General features: G+C 33.4%; 1 protein-coding gene across 2 annotated transcripts in view; it reads left to right on the top strand.

Annotated features, from left to right (window-relative positions):
* Nucleotides 1-16,770, top strand: part of LOC119644708 (GAS2-like protein pickled eggs) — a 204,100-nt gene that overhangs the window by 139,647 nt on the left and 47,683 nt on the right. The gene's annotated exons all lie outside the window — the stretch shown is intronic.

The raw sequence follows: 16,770 nt of genomic DNA, 5'->3' as shown, positions 1-16,770 counted from the left end.
CTCGCTCTTCTCTCTCTCGCTCTTCTCTCTCTCGCTCTTCTCTCTCTCGCTCTTCTCTCTCTCGCTCTTCTCTCTCTCGCTCTTCTCTCTCTCGCTCTTCTCTCTCTCTCTCTTCTCTCTCTCTCTCTCTCTCTCTCTCTCTCTCTCTCTGAATTCCATTTAACCCTTATCAAGCCGAATAAGCGGACATAGAGAAAAAAAAAAATTCGAATCTAGCTAAATAGATTCGAAATGTTTTTCTTAAGGGACTGAAGATGAATTCAAATTGAATTAGAGAAAGCAACCAACCAATCTATGCTACTGAATAGAACTCTCAATTCAGATTCCAGCATGGCTCTGTTGACCAGTTAACAGAGTATTGATTGGACTTGCAGAGAGAAAACTCACGTAATGCAATTTCATTATTAAAGAACACCACATGAATCGATATAAAGATATATATATATATATATATATATATATATATATATATATATGTATACCTGTGAAATATTAAAAAATAAACAAAAATAAAAAAAACAACAACTAAAACCTTTCTTTCGGGAAGACCTTTCCTTTATAGGCTTGAGAGTGGGTGCAGCTTAATTAGAAGCCTGCAATCGCGGCTCTACATTTCGCATATAACATTCTGCAAGTTTTTACGAAGCTTTCTAAAGAAATTCAAAAATTTCTTTTCAAAAATTCGGAAAATTGTATATCTTAACGTAGACACATTATCGCAGACGTCGCCATATACCATGTTTTGATTGTATGTTGGGAAATCTTTTAGGCGATTTACAAAGAGCTAAAATTCACATTCGCGAAGTAAATTTTGTTTTTTTTTTTTTTTGGTCTCAATTGGTTTAAGAAATTGAACATACCTTAGATCTCTATTAGTTAGTGGTATCAAAATCGAAACACTTTTTATTAATTGACACAATTGGCCGATGAAGATTATCATCATCGTTGCATTCCACGTTCAAATGGCCATGACACTTGAAATTCACTTGAAATTTTAAATCTATGTCGACATTAATGTTTATCCCATCATTGATAACAATATTTTACGATATTACCTTACTTTTTTTCCTGGCTTTTCAATATATAATGATAACATAATTTGTCGATAGCTTTGACAAGGTATAACGTATAATTTCCAAGATTTGAAAAAATCACGGACACGAGTCCGCCTCCATTTACGCAATCCATTTTGCTTGACGAAGAAAAAAAAAACAATCTTTCGATTCACTAACTCGATCGCGTACGTTTGAGTATAATAAAGCAAAGCAAGAAAAAGTTAGTACAGTGCACGGAGAAATGGCTTAAGAATAACTTGTTCATATCCGTGGCAATGTCTATTATAAATTTATGAAATTTTTCAATTCGTCGATCACATAATTAATACGAAGGCAAATTCTCGCATACTTGAGATTTGAACTCACAGCAATTAAATAGTTAGTCGCGATCGTTTGCCTACTCGACCCTGCTCAGGCGAATCGACGAAACGGAACCCAATCAAGTAACAATTGAGGGAAATATGATCCAACGATCTAGATAGCAACAAGTTTATGATGATGTGGTCATAAAAACTTTCGGCCGGTCATTCTTGTGGCGTAATCGGACTTTGTGCGAGCGATGGAGCAAAGTTCTGCTCATACAGGTATGATCTACTTCCAACTGCTCTAGCAATCCAAGGCTTCACAACTCAGAAATTCAGAACGCTTTGGCTTATTACAGAGACCTGGGCTTACTATTATTCTCTACGTATAACTTGTGACTTATAATGAAATTCTTCGTGTGCAAGTCGACGTGTTAAGCTCTCGGAATGCTCTCCGTGAATTTCGAAGGACTTTCGCTAACAACCTATTGCTTCATTTTCGATTTGTTGTAGATTTCTAAACCGACGAAGTTACACAGAGACCACAAGTCTTCTTCAGAGACCACAAGGATTCTTTTTAGACATTTCCAGACTGCATTGAAATTTGAAAACGATATTGAAGTCCTTGCTTGATAGCGTACGATGAGATATGTTATACATATTCCATCGCTTCTCTATTATCGCTCGCGTGCATAACACCGCAACATAGTCTTTCATAGTCACTTTCCATTGATTAGTTTCAAGATTTCTACATTTGAATTACCTTGATTATCACTTATGGGTGAGAAACAGAACAGAAATATCTTTATAACGTGAATTTATCGCTGTACGAACGAAAAACATTTTGATTCGGACATGCGGCCATTTGCCGTTGCCGTAATGTAATCAAAAATTGTTTGTACAAAAATATAAGCGAACTAGTTTTGATTTCAATTTGTCCTCACATACCTTCTACCTTTCGCATATTATGCTCTAGATATGGCTTTCGTTCGAGATGATATGAAAATATTTGCATAAACTAACTAAACATTACAGTTTGCTTGCTGTGTCTTAATTGGATGAAACTATTGATGTTAGAAAATTGAAAAAAAAATGTATTCTCTTTGCGCTGCAAAATGTTGAATTTTAAAGGAAAAAATTCTTTAAAAAAAAAAAAAAAAAAATGTCACATATATATATATAAAAATTAATTCTTTCATTTCAATAGGCTTTTAAAAGCTAACTTAAATTGTGTAAATTAAAGGAAACAAAAAAAAAAAAATAAAAATTAATAACTACTGCAATGAGTTTGTATATAATGAACTTGTGTATCAATCAATCAATCCATGGATAGATTGCAAACTGTATATACACATATATATATATATATATTCATATATACATATACATATACGTATGCATATATACATGTCTATTGGGCGTGGATATGTCGCCACAGCGTTAATATTGATTTGTTTATACTCAATTATTTAACACAATTAAATTGATTCGTTGACTATAAAAATTACGCCCTATTAGCCATTGGCTAATTAAAATTAATTGTTATGCTCGCCATTTAATGACCCAAGTATACACGAGTGTTTCATCATTTCATATATGACGAGTAAAAAGTATGTATCTAAAATTTTGTGAGCTATTATATCATTCAATGGCCCGGTAGCATGCATGGCATACGGACATAGTAAAATTTCATGATATTCCAATCATTGGTTTACAACTTATGGCTGTTGCTATTGTAATTGTGTAGCTTGCCCCTCATAACAGAGGAGTGATTTATTGATTTCAATACGCGGCTTATACAAACATCGATGACGAGGAACGTTTTGCTCTGACCGCCCGCCCGAATTTACAAGATGTTCCAGAAAATACACGAAATCCAGAAAATCATCGAAGAAACTGATTTTGAAAGGCCCACATGTTGCCTAAGCATAGCAAGAGACAGTATTTTAGATAAGATTTTGCATCAATTTTTGTCCTTAAGAAAGCGCTGTATTGTGTCCGAATATTGGGATGTGTACGCTACGATATTCATCGAGTATCTTCGAAAGAAGCAAAAGGATTAATAGCGAATATTAAATAGGGCTATTAGTGCGTTTGAATGAAGCAATTGGAAGAAAACTGCAACTGTCATAAAGATCTGAACCGATTTTTTTTTGCTTCTTTCTCAGCTTGTTCAACGTGTTGTTGTTTTTTTTTTTTTTGATATTGGATTCTAATGTAATTGCTATGGGAAACGCGCAGATCAGATTTATCTTTAATGTCTGTTTATCTTATTCAATAGTTCCGTCCTTTACATCCGTCCGATGAAATCCCCTTAAAAAAAATGTATCTATCATTACCGATTTTTCGTAGGCATTAATTTTTGCTTCGTTGATGGGATGGGATAAAATATTTCAAAGCTTTCATATAGTTACGCCCATATGAAGTTGACGTTTATAGCTTCAAGTGTTATTGATAGCATTATTTAAATTTTCTTTAAGTAAGTATAAGTAATTATTAAAATTTAATTATAGACATATGTTAACCCAAATTATTGCACACTTGGATTATCGAACCAAGGTCGATGCATTTATTTTCTAAATACAAATAAAACAGCCGGTGGTTGTTGTTGTTGTAAAAAGATTTCAGTTTAAGACGAATGCAATTTCGCTTGTATGTGTGCTTTACCCGCACACAAAAAATGAAATGCATTAATTCTATTAACCGTTATATCAGAAACATCCATCTCGCATAGACTCTCTCATAAATGTACCTCTTCTTAAGCAGCTTTGACATTTTTTTGTGCGTCCCTTTTACGCTGACATATATCAGAATCGAGGATAGAAAATTGAAACCTTTTGTTACTATGATTCTATCTTAAAATACCAATCGTGCTTACGAATAAGTTTGAGCTAAAAATCGAAGGAAAATTTCTAAATATGGACTTAAATAATTTAAAATTTGTAATAGATATCCTCCTAAAGTCCCGTCACAAAAATGATTTCAGTAATTGGTCCATTCGGACGTTAATAAACTTAGTTGAGCTGCTTATCGAGATGCTGGTAATGGTGGGTATCGAAATTTCGCTATCACTACGAACATAAATTCTATTCCTTGTTTTATTATTAATTTGTTTGCGCCAAAGATCATTGAGTTAACTTTTGCTAAGACTCAGTAAATTCTTTTGAATACCAAATCCAATAAAATATTTCATTTAATAACCAGTCTCACTCTCTCTCTCTCTCTCTCTCTCTCTCTCTCTTTCTCTGTCTCTTTCTCTTTCTCTCTCTCTCGCTAGCAAAAATCTGTATATATGCATGTATATGATTTAATAAATAAATATTCCAATAAAAAAAAGAAAGAAACGAACATAACAAACAAACAAACAAACAAACAAACATTTAAGCTACTGCATGCATGTTCGGGGGTATAATCGCCCAACTGTTTTCAGCATATTTACATATATTTGCATTTAACGCTTGTCATAACTAAGCAAATAATTAAGAAAAACAACTTTTCACAAAATCTTTTTTTTTTTGTTTTGCTTTTGTTTTTAATTCTTATTCAATAATCTTGAAAATTATATCACATAACTTCTAAGGTTTTGTTTATTTATTTATTCAATTTTTTTTTTTTTTTTTTTTTTTTTTTTTTAATATACATAAATAAATATCTATTAATTAAAAGACATAAAATTCCGTATCATTTACGGTTCATTTTAAACTTATGTTAAATGAATAAAAAAAGCACAACAACAAAAGCAACAAAAATTCTGAAGATTAAAATGTAGCGTATGAATTGATATTTTTCAATATATAATATGTACGTCGCCTGATATTACTACGTATTCAATAATCGAAAATTTCGAAAGTGCTTCGGCATTCCTACGAATTATACAAATATGCGTATGTAAATATGTGTTAACTTTTACCACCGTAACAGATTAATATCAACGTTTACTTGTATCCGCTTACGAGAAAGGAAAAAAAAGGGGAACCGATTTTAAATACGGAGACCATTTTAATTCCCAAATTTTATTCACTTCTTGTACCGCATTAGGCATTCACATGAAAACATCTTTCCAATTGTGTAAACCATTTCTTATTTGTCACAGTCTTCGCAAAGAATAAGAAAGAAAACGAAGAAGAAATGCCAAGAAATGCTAAATCCTTTCTACATCTAACCACATTCACACATATTAGAACAATACTCATAGTCACTGGTCATATAAAGAGAAAACAAAACAAAACTTCACATCTTCTCTGCTTAACTTCTTCCCGACCATCGATGTCTTCGCTCATATATAGCCCCTATCTCAGTATGTATTCGAAACTTAAAAAAAAATCCTCGCTATTCCTTTTTAAATGTTTTCCAACTTGCATCGTCTTTACTCGTATGGGCAGCACAGCGTAAGTGGTTGGTTGGATACATAAAAAAAAAAAAAAAAACAAAGTGAAGAAAAAAGAAGACCTCCTCCTACAGCTGAATTCGTCTTGATTGTCATCGTGCTCATACACGGCCCTATGAAAAAAATAGCACCTTCTCTATCTGAAATCATTCCATCACGTATCGGACACGGTTCTCAACGGTATCTCAACGGTTGATCATATCAAAAAGGAAAAAAAAACCCCTTCTCCTCTACCCAACATGGTCGTAACATTAACTTCGCGTACACGGACATGCCCCGCATAAAGAGGGCAAACGCCGTAACATATATATATATATAGTTTTTCTTCTGCCATTTTATAAAAGTGATAACGGATATCTTATTGAAAAATGTAGAGGTATTGCTTAGTGTATCCAACAGATTACTTAAGCCCATTATAAGGTCGCGAATAAACTTTGCTATTAAGTCAATTATTGCCCGCATCTCATTTTTAAAGGATAGACTATCACTAATCTTCCGCAATTCACTTGCCATGCTTTCAAGGCCATCTCTGAAGGCGTTCCATTGCTACAATTTAACTTTTAATTTTATTCGATGGTCATCCTTCTTTGACTGTAGAATCGCTCCAAAGTGTATTTCTACTCATTTCTATCAAATGAAATTCTCGCTACTTCACGACCTCCACAAGAAACTCACTTAGCATCTATCCCTGTCATTTTTTACATTAATCATCTCTCTTCAGCAATTGAATTTTTCTCACATTTTAATTTACGCTGATAAAGTCAAACTATTCGGAACTTCGGGCATGTCTCTCTCAAGCTCGTTTAAATAATCTAGTAATGTGGTGGTGTTCACGTGGTTCAATTTCACTTACTATTAAATCAACGAAAATTTATAAAACTCTTGTTTTCAAAGAGAAACTCGTTCTCAACTAAATATTTTATTGATTTATTTCGATTGGAGAATGGAGAATGCGGACTCGGATGTTTTGTTTAACCACAAATTCTATTTCAATTCGCTTAATGAATATTCGATGAGTAGGGCCAAATTTGTGCTTTGCCCAATTAAAGACAATTTGATTACCGATATATAAAGATAAGGCTTAATGATAGCTTAGTACGGCTAAAACAGGAACATATGTTGGTTCGAATAAAATTGCTCGGTTTAAGACCCCTGCAATGCCGACGTAATTTTTGAACTTAAAAAAAAACGGTTATTGAGATGCCCTCCACCAACTTACTGAATAACGTTTCATGTGGCGCACTCTTAATCGATGTACTTCACTACAATAATCGAACTCATCTTGTGGACTTGGATCCTTTTGAGGTAACTTTCAATGACTTGTCTACCCATCGCAGGCAATAGTTCGGAAGACATTTGACAGATGATCGTTTTCAAGAGTTCAGAGTTTAACGATTGCTCGCGTTAACTCGATAGATCCAAATGCTGTGCGCCCCATGTGATAGATAAATTTGACTCTTTTCCAACCCATATGTTTCGATGATGTATGAGAGCCACAAATCTGTTAGAGAACCAGTTTTTTTTTAATTTTCTTCGCCACTGCGCCTGTGATGCGATCAATTGCAAAAATTAGCTCTAAACATATTATATCCTGGGAGGCAGTTCTGTTTTACATATATATTTCTGAAACAGGGTTCGCCAGATATTTTGAATGAATTCTTTCAAATTGATTTCTACTCCATTCTACTCCAATATTCACTCTAAAATTTAGCTTTACTTTCGTCAAATGTTTTTACAAATTGTACAAAGTGTGAAAAGGTCTTGCAAAACATTTTCGCCTGCTTGATCACAGAAATCACAGAAAGTACGGAATCCATGTTCATATGTCTGTCTATCCGTTCGTTCGTTGTTGTCTACTGCGCGCACAGTTGCAGTGCCGCGCACACACAAAATAGCAAAATAACTTTATATGTCTTGAATAAAATCTGAAATTCGGTTCAAGTAATTATCAAGGTCATCCCTCTATCTACCATAGAAGTTTACAGCAAACAAAAGTATTCCCAATCGGCGAACTTATTAATGACGCACTTTTTATACTTTACATATTTACTAATTTCAGTTCAGTTGAGTATCGAAAATTTCTTCTTAAGATTAATACAAGTTTCTTAGTTAGTTACATATCAGGTGCTGTGTAATCGATTTAAATTTGTTCGTTTGCTCATCTATCTATCTATCTATCGTTCACTTTCTCCAAGTTCGATTTTCTAATGGAAATTGGAGATCTGCTTCTTAATGGAAAGCAGGCCCGTTATAGGAAGAATTTTTAAAATAACTCTATTGTTATCGTTGCCCGCGATCCACTATGGCATCTTCATGTCCGAAACGTCCAAATTTTTAAGGTCGCACCAAAAATACATCAAAAACTGTTTGTAAAAAGATTTAGTTCGTAAGAAAGATTCGTAACCGATCGATTCGGATCATTGTTGACATTCTCATTTAGGGTCACACTATTCTATTAGTGAAGAGGAATATAAACGATTATAACTTGATGTTAGCGATAAAAGAAACCGAAAATTAATTTAAAACTTCGGATAAGGTCGATTATTAAATACCCTATGTCTAGTGCAATCCAGTGTTAATCCAGAGTTTTAATAAATTACTAAAAAAAATATAGCTTTTATGCCTTATAAAGCCCTGTATGAGAAGAGATCTAACAGAAAAAAAAACCTAAAACAATTTCACTCCACTTTCAATTTGCGGCATTCGTAAAACGAGGAATTTTCAATTGTTGCTTGCTAGGCTTCGGCAAATTGAAACGTGAAGCGAAAACAGAGCAAACTTGACGACATAACCTTTAAAAAAGGAAATGAAATCAAATCAAATCAAATGAAATAATAATGAAAATGAAAATGTGGCTCATTTATGAAAACTCTCTGAAAATCATTAAGTCAAAGCCTTATTAGAGTTTCATGTATAAATCATGCCCGGACGGTTGATAACCAACATATACCTCTAACTCAGATTAGCAAAACTTTCTTACTAGTCATCTTTTTTTGTTTGTTTTTCTTTTGTGTGTGTGTGTGTGTGTGTGTGTGTGTGTATGTGTTTTTTTTTTTTTTCGTTATTTTTTCAATTTATTTATCCTTTGAATAGCCCTTAAGTGCAATGTGTCAAATACCTGGGCACGTATGTATGTACGAATGTGCGTCGACATGCATTCATATGTGCGCGCGTGCAGATGATGTAAACGTATACGTACGGTGTACAGACGTTTATGTCATTTGTCCACGTAAATAGTGTTACTAAATGGCATCAAGAAATAAATTAAAAGTCCTCTACCACCTTTCCAGATGCAGTAAAGTGTATACTTATGTACGAATGTGTTCGCATATATATCCATGGATGAATGTTGTTGATCTTCAATTGCCACCGACACCGAGAGGTCCGTATCAAATATGCACGAAACGACGAAACGACAAAACCAAAACGAATGCAGGAAAGCAAAGGGAAACGAATTGTAAACGACACAACGATATTCTTAAAGGGTATCGACTGCGTTATATATAACGTTAACGTTAACATTATGTGTATATATATATATATATATATATATATATATATGTTACCTGTGTTCGTATGTTACGTCTGCTGTACTATATTTCTTAGTCTCCAATAAAGTGTGTTCAGAGTGTATTTTTAACAAACAACTACTGTTGTGTCGTTGCTTGTGGTATTATTGTCAGTTTTAGCGCATGTTAACACTTTGTAAAACTCTTTTTCCTCCTTGCAGGCCGCCATATCCTCATACACATATATACATATATATATATATGTATATATATATATATATACATTATATATATAAACATTGTAACCAAAGACTCTAAACGCTACGACTGACAGTCAAAATGACTACAGAACGCCGAAGAATGTTCGTTGTAGTGTTTATTTTGTTTATAATGGGTGCGCGCATAAGCTTATTTGCATTTGTTGTTTTTGTTGCCTTTGTTGGCTGGTTGCTAGTTTGTTGTCGACCGAATTGGCGCTTGGGGCGTTAAGGCCACCACCAAAGCTGGCTATTTGGTCGATTGCTTTACAAGATACAAACCAAATAAATAGACGGACAGCGGGTATAAGTTTCATATACAACGTCCACTTTCTTAATTGTGTCTGATGTAGGTACTGATGTCAGTTAATTTTATCATTATTGTTGTTGCTGTTGTTGTTATTATTATTATTATTATTGTTTTTGTTTTTCTTGTTGTTTAGTTATTATTGTTGGTGTTGTTAATGTTCCTGTTGAAGTCGAATTTGGTGTTGTTTACTTCAAGTTGCAAGCAGCAAAATGGGTAAATAGAAGAAATATTGTTGCTTTTGTTTACTTTGTTTATTTTACACTGAAAAACAAACACTCATACATATTATATATATATGCACACACACACACACACGCACACAAACACACAAACATACACAAACACACAAACATACACATACAAAAGTATCTGCACAAAGAATTAAAGAAAGAAAGAAAAATTCTTAGTAAATTTATTTAAAAGTAAGTAATGCTGTGTATAGAATACAATCAAAACATTTAAATACTTGTAAAATAGTTTTTTTTGTTGTTGTTGCTATTGTTTTTCTCAATTTTCAATAGCTTCGCGTTTGCAAAACATTCATAATAATATTGGTAAATTGCTTTCAATTTCTTGCACAGCAACTAATTTGCACATTGTGCTCGCGAATGAGGAGAAATTTTGAAAATATCCCCTAAAGACTTGATTTGATAAACTAAACAATAGATCGACATTTGACTAACAAATCCATTTAACTCAAGCTGTGGAAATATTTAGTGATTGCAACCAAAATCGAAGCACAATATGAATTGTTTTGCTCATTAAATAGATTAAATGCTAAAAGTATAAGATTAAAATTCTAAATCACTAGAATGGCCCGAAGCTATGCTCCGATCAAAAAAAAGGAAAAAAGAAGGAAGGAACGGAATTTGTTTTCTTTTTTTTAGTAATTACTCGCAATAAATTAATTTACGACTAGCAAATCGTCCTACATGTCCCAGTTCAATGTCGAATCCGGTGGACCATATATCAATGAAAATTGGCATGTGACCCCAGCTATAGCGAACATTTGATCAGCCTAGGCATAATACTCACTTACAGCATGTAGCTATATTCTGCTCTTCTTCCCCGACTTTCTTGAACTTGCACACGTATAAAGAACAACATTCTCCCTGTCCTTATTAAAGATTTTGCCGACTGACATTTCCCATAGTCTTCTTGATCGTGAGATTCAAATAGCGTTTATGGTAGTACTCGGTAGTATAAGCAATAGTTGTATGCGATCCTTCCATTTAAAAAAAAACACACACACACACACACACACACTTAAAATTTTACTTGCCGACTTGGCGATAAGCTATAATTCGAGGTCGATTCGAGGTACGCTCTCTTCATACACAAATCTTTGATCGTACATTTACATACTTCAAATTATGTTGTTTTGCAATGTGACAGTAAGTAATAACTGTTTTTTAGTAACTGTACTCTACTTTACGGGATTTGATTTTCGATATAAACTTGATAGGCTTTCAGGACGATCTTGACTTTTGCATTAACCAGCAGCTTAAAGTGTCGTAGACCTTGCCATCATTTACTGGGAAGATCTTGTCTTTTCACATGAAAACTCTTATCTACATATTTTGGATGAATTTTCGTCATAATGCAATAACAAATAAGAAATTTATAGCCCGCTGGGGCATACGATTTAAATGGTGGGGCATTATTGTCATATAAAATTGAATGGGATACAAATTAACTTTCATCTTTCATTTCGTTCATCATTCATCAACGTGAATTCGTAACGTCCACCATAACTCATTTAAAGTTAACAATCTCCGCTTTTCGTATTCTGCTCACCAAATCCTTTTATTTGATAGCCATATGGGCGGCATTTTAAAGTAAAAATTTATCTACTATGTCGTGACGTTCACCATAATCAATTTAAAATTAACACATTTGGCTTGACGCTATTCTACTCTCCAAGTCCATTTAGGTGATACCCATCTGAACGGTATTATAACAAAAACCACCGCCCCATAATTTATTTTGTCGTCTTCCACTCTTCTAGCCCTTTCATTTGATACCCATATCATTGGTATGATGAAGAAAAGGTTAATCCACCAGATCGTGAGGTCTTCCGTATTAATTTTAGAATTAATCAGGCAGATAACATATCGTCATGCGAGGTACCTACAACAAACAGTTTTAAATATTCTGTCTTGTTTACCTTATGATCAATAAGCATAAAAAGTCAAAAAATGGAAAAAAGAAAAATTTTAATCACTTTTAACTATGTATGGGCGCGGCCCATAATTTCCATATTTGCCGATAAATAGTCGGTAAAGTAAATGGAAAAAATTTCAGCCTTCTATCTCTCAATAATTTACGAGTAATGAGGAAAAACCAGTAAACTTTTGTTTGAACAAACGGAGTTGCGTTCACTTTATGCTTCACGACGGTCTTGCGCTCCGATCAATTTAACTCATTCACCAACACCAATCTGCAAAAAAAAGTTTCCACTAATTCTGTAAAATTTGAAGTTGATATCTTCACATTTGCCACCAAGAAACTGTTTACAAGACATACCACACAGACGGACAGACATGGCTTAATCAATTGAGAATTTCACACTGAGCAAGAGTATGTATACTTTGTGGAGTGTGTGAAGCGTCCTTTAGAGTGTTACGTCCATTATGAAAACAAACAAAATGAGTGTACCTCAATCCTTCAAAAAAAAATTCCCCCATCCGGTCGAGGTGTTTCACGCCAATTTAAAATATCTTACCGCTATTAATCAACGGCCTCTGTGGCGCAATTCTGAATGTTACATTATATTTTTATACAAAGACATTTCAATTTGGAATTATTCTCTGAATCGATCGGTACCGTATAAGGCTCAAGCACTTTTTAGGTGTTGCATGTATCCAAAGCAAAGTTCATATATTCGGTAATCATAACTAATGATAGGATGGATATAAAGAAAAAAAATTCGAAAAATTCCGCAAATAAATCAGATCAAAGTGAATATAGTATAGGAAACTGAGCTCACCCATGCTTAGCTATTAGCGGAACGTGTATACGTGTATATGTGCATTCTCGTGCATTATAGTTTGTGGCGCCAAATTAAAATTCTTGCTACATTTACGATGTTGATGCACTTCTCTCTACCACAAATACATATATGCAGCTCCGATGCAAATCAAAACATCTAAAATTTATGTTTATGTTAAGCTATGAGATCCAAATGATTCATGGCAAGCTAAGGCACTGCAAGTTAAACATTCTCTTGAAGAGGCAATCTACGGAAAAATGGTGTAATAAAAAAAAAAAAAAAAAAAAAAAAAAAAAAAAAAAAACACCATAACGCCATTCTAGATATGTTATGTGTTTGTGAAATTGAAATTGTGTGAAAGTGAAAAACAAACAGCAGGAACTACTCTTTCGTTCATATTCATGATTAACGGTCGGCCTTACGAATATTTGTCATGTTTTTCTACAATAGATTTTTTCTTCTTCAAATGATTCCCTTCTTTTGTGCATATATATATATGTGCTTCTGCTATTATAACAATGCAATGCAATGTAATGCAATGCAATGCAATGGCAGCATTTTTGTGTGTGTGTGTTTGTTCTTTTTTTTTTTTTTAACTTTTTATTTTTATTTTTTTATTTTTTTTGCTCTTCTATAGGTACACAATTACACAAAAGCACTAGCGCACACACACACACACACACGCGCTGAATACTTGTGCCCATGTTTGCCTGTCTATTTGTTTGTCTGTCTGTCAGTCTGTCTGTCTGTCTGTTTGTCTTTGAATGTGTGTAAAAACAATTTTTTTTTTTTACGTTTTTTTTTTTTTTTTTTTGTTTGTTGTCATTTCTGAGCAATAATATATCATGCAACCGTAATAAGAAGTTTATCATGCTCATGCATAATTGCACACACTTGCAGCACATGCTGTTAAAATGAATATTATGACGTGACATTTAATTGGCCTCATTGCACAATTTTTTCTTCTAAATTGCGAACATAATACATTAGTTGTTGTTTGTAACTTTGACGGGGACATATTGATATAGTGCTATGCACGTAAATACTGCAGTTAATTTAATCTAAACACACCCACATTCGTATCAAAGGCTTTTTCAACTAAAAAGCGTAAATATTTCTTCCGAACGAAAGTCAAAAGTCTTTGCGAAGTAGCGAAGTTATATATAAATAAATTATTCAACTGGACGTCACATCTTCAAAATTTTTCCCTTTCTATTATGAACTCCTCTCCTCTATCGTGCAGGATAAACGATCTCAAAGACAGGATTCTTCAATTTCTAAACGAACTGCTACCCTTTGCCCATTCTTAGAAATTCACGTTGAAAGTGTGCATAGCTCATAGGTGTTATATGAAAAAACTAAAAATGCGCTTAGAGGAAATCAATGCACTATAATAAACTAGTATCCGACATCGATCTACAATTAGATCGCAATATTTCTCATCATATCTCTTTCGTAAAAGTTGATCTAGAAAAAGGCCGAATAAAAGGAAATTTTTATGCTCCTGGCTAAGGATATTTATTTTTTAATTTTCAATATTTATTCGATCCTTTTTAAAGCTTTAATTGTTATGATGAATAGTCGATATTTAAAATGAAATGAACAGCACTTTATATAAATCTTGTCAACAATGATTGAGATTCGCACAGTAGTAGGAAACTTAGCTCGCATATATTTTTTAGTTAACGCAATCGCGTTATAGAAACTGCAAATATCTTTGTCAAATTTTGTTATCGATTTCGTATTTAAGATAGACATTTAGAAAAGGCAAAATTATTTCATTGATAATGAAATAATTTTCATAATGAAAGATTCACTCACTCGATATTTTATTTATTTCACGGGTTTCGTGCATATTTCACTTAAAGGGGAAAATTAATTTATTAACTATACCTTGAGACATAATGGTACGTTAAGTTTGTGCCGATATATATACACTGAGATGGATCCACCTTTTCTGGATTGATCTAAGTTTATCTTCTCACCTGTCTGCCTTGCACTCTTGTCTTTATAGAGGTATAGTTCGCAATTTTCAGATATTTTGATGAAACTTGGTAAATTGACAAGTAGTCAGTTAGACGGCTCGATGCGCATATCTCAACTTCTTCTTTCTCTGGGCGTAAACCTAATATAGCCTTGTACCGCAAGTGCCGCATCTATGTGTCTGCTTGTCTAATGTCTGTCCATTCAATGCTTCTGTTCAATCCACAGGTCACAATTTTTCGAGATATTTTGATGAAATTTTGTATACCGACATTCAAGGTTCGGCTTCAAGCACCAACTTTATTGATAATGGTTCACATAGGAGCACTTTTTTGAGCGCTTTCCATAAAACATATTACTGTATGAATGGTCATTATATGAAAAAATATTAACCTATCTGAGTAAATCTATTAACCAAAGTGGTCGTGGCCGTTTCATGGCCGACCGTGGCCAAGTATAAAATTTTTACTTGCTATCTATTAATTCTATAAGTTAAATATGCTCTTATTTTTCCTAATTCCGAATCTAATCGGACAGTAGCGACAGGAAGACTTCTATGACTTAGTGTGCTATTCAAAAGTTGCGGGAAAATGATTGATTGCTGCCGAAGCTGCCGTGAACAGATAGAGCGGCAGACATCAGCTTAATTATTAAAAGTCTGATTAAAAATGTATAGGTTTATGACATCTTCTTCTCTCTCGACATCCCCAACTGATTATAATCAGATCTAAGCAATATGATCGTTACGTCATTCTATCGATATTTATACATAATAAATCCGGCTTATCATAACTCATTACATATCAATTAAAGCTGAATATATGCCACCTATCTTAGGCACAATAAAATTTAAAAATTTTTAAAGAATTTGAACTCTACTTACGAGTAATGTGGTTCACATCAAAAGTATGTTACACACATTTTCGGAAAAATTTTAGCATACATTTTATTACATTCAGCCCACTATGCTACGTAAGGAAGTTTCATTTTTATTACATTAGATGGGTAAGTGAGATTTACCTAACGAGTTTACACATTTTTCGTAGCATAGATTGCATTGGTCTAAGGTATATGTAAGAAAATAAAATAAATCCCTGGGACTTATTGATTTTAGCATCATTTAGATAGGCAATGATTAGTCCGGTGTTAATTATATAGCAATTTTTGAGATTCAATGATCATCACATTACAACAACAATAAGTAGACAAGAAATTTTACTATAAGAGCTACAAGATATAAGCAACGAGATTCAACGATTCCAACATTATTTAGATAGGCGGTGGTCTATTCGATTTCGCCACAACATACAATACCATCTCAATTTCACCGAGTTCAGCAACTTCGACTTGGACTTTGATTTTTTGATAACTACGTGCATGTATGTGCATATTATGCATAAGTTACAATTTGATTAAAATAAGTATAAATTCGACAGGATTGCAATGAAATTCAATGTTATTTTATAAATCAAATTGAATTCCAATCTCAAGGCTTTAAATCCATAGATGTTTCATCATCGATTCAAAGTAAAATGCACGAAAGAATTCAAGAAATGGATTGATTGGCTTTTATTGCAGCAACGAGACCCTTAACTTACAAATTCACTTAACGCAAAATAAAGCTATAAAGCTGTTGTAAGCAGCTTTACATGTAACTCCGTTGTCACTTGCAGCACTTTTTCTGCTCTTACCGAAGATTATGTAACCTTTGTAACTGTATTTGATATAAAAGACAGCGGCACGGTATGTTTCACCACAATGCTGACGACTACACGTTCTCCACATACATATATTTTCGGTAATATTGAACACACACATACACACACACACACATTTGTGTACTACGAAACGAGAAAAGACCTATTACTAGTTAAGTGGACTAAAGTCGTGACAATTTCAATTTGGTAACTTCTCAGTTTCAGTCAAAAACTATAATTTTTTTCCTTTTTTTATTATTAATAATAATAATTATTTA

Source organism: Glossina fuscipes, unplaced genomic scaffold, assembly GCF_014805625.2.
Source record: "Glossina fuscipes isolate IAEA_lab_2018 unplaced genomic scaffold, Yale_Gfus_2 0, whole genome shotgun sequence".
Classification (NCBI taxonomy): Eukaryota; Metazoa; Arthropoda; class Insecta; order Diptera; family Glossinidae; genus Glossina; species Glossina fuscipes.
Note: the sequence above shows the minus strand (reverse complement) of the source record. Positions and strands in the feature narration are given on the sequence as shown.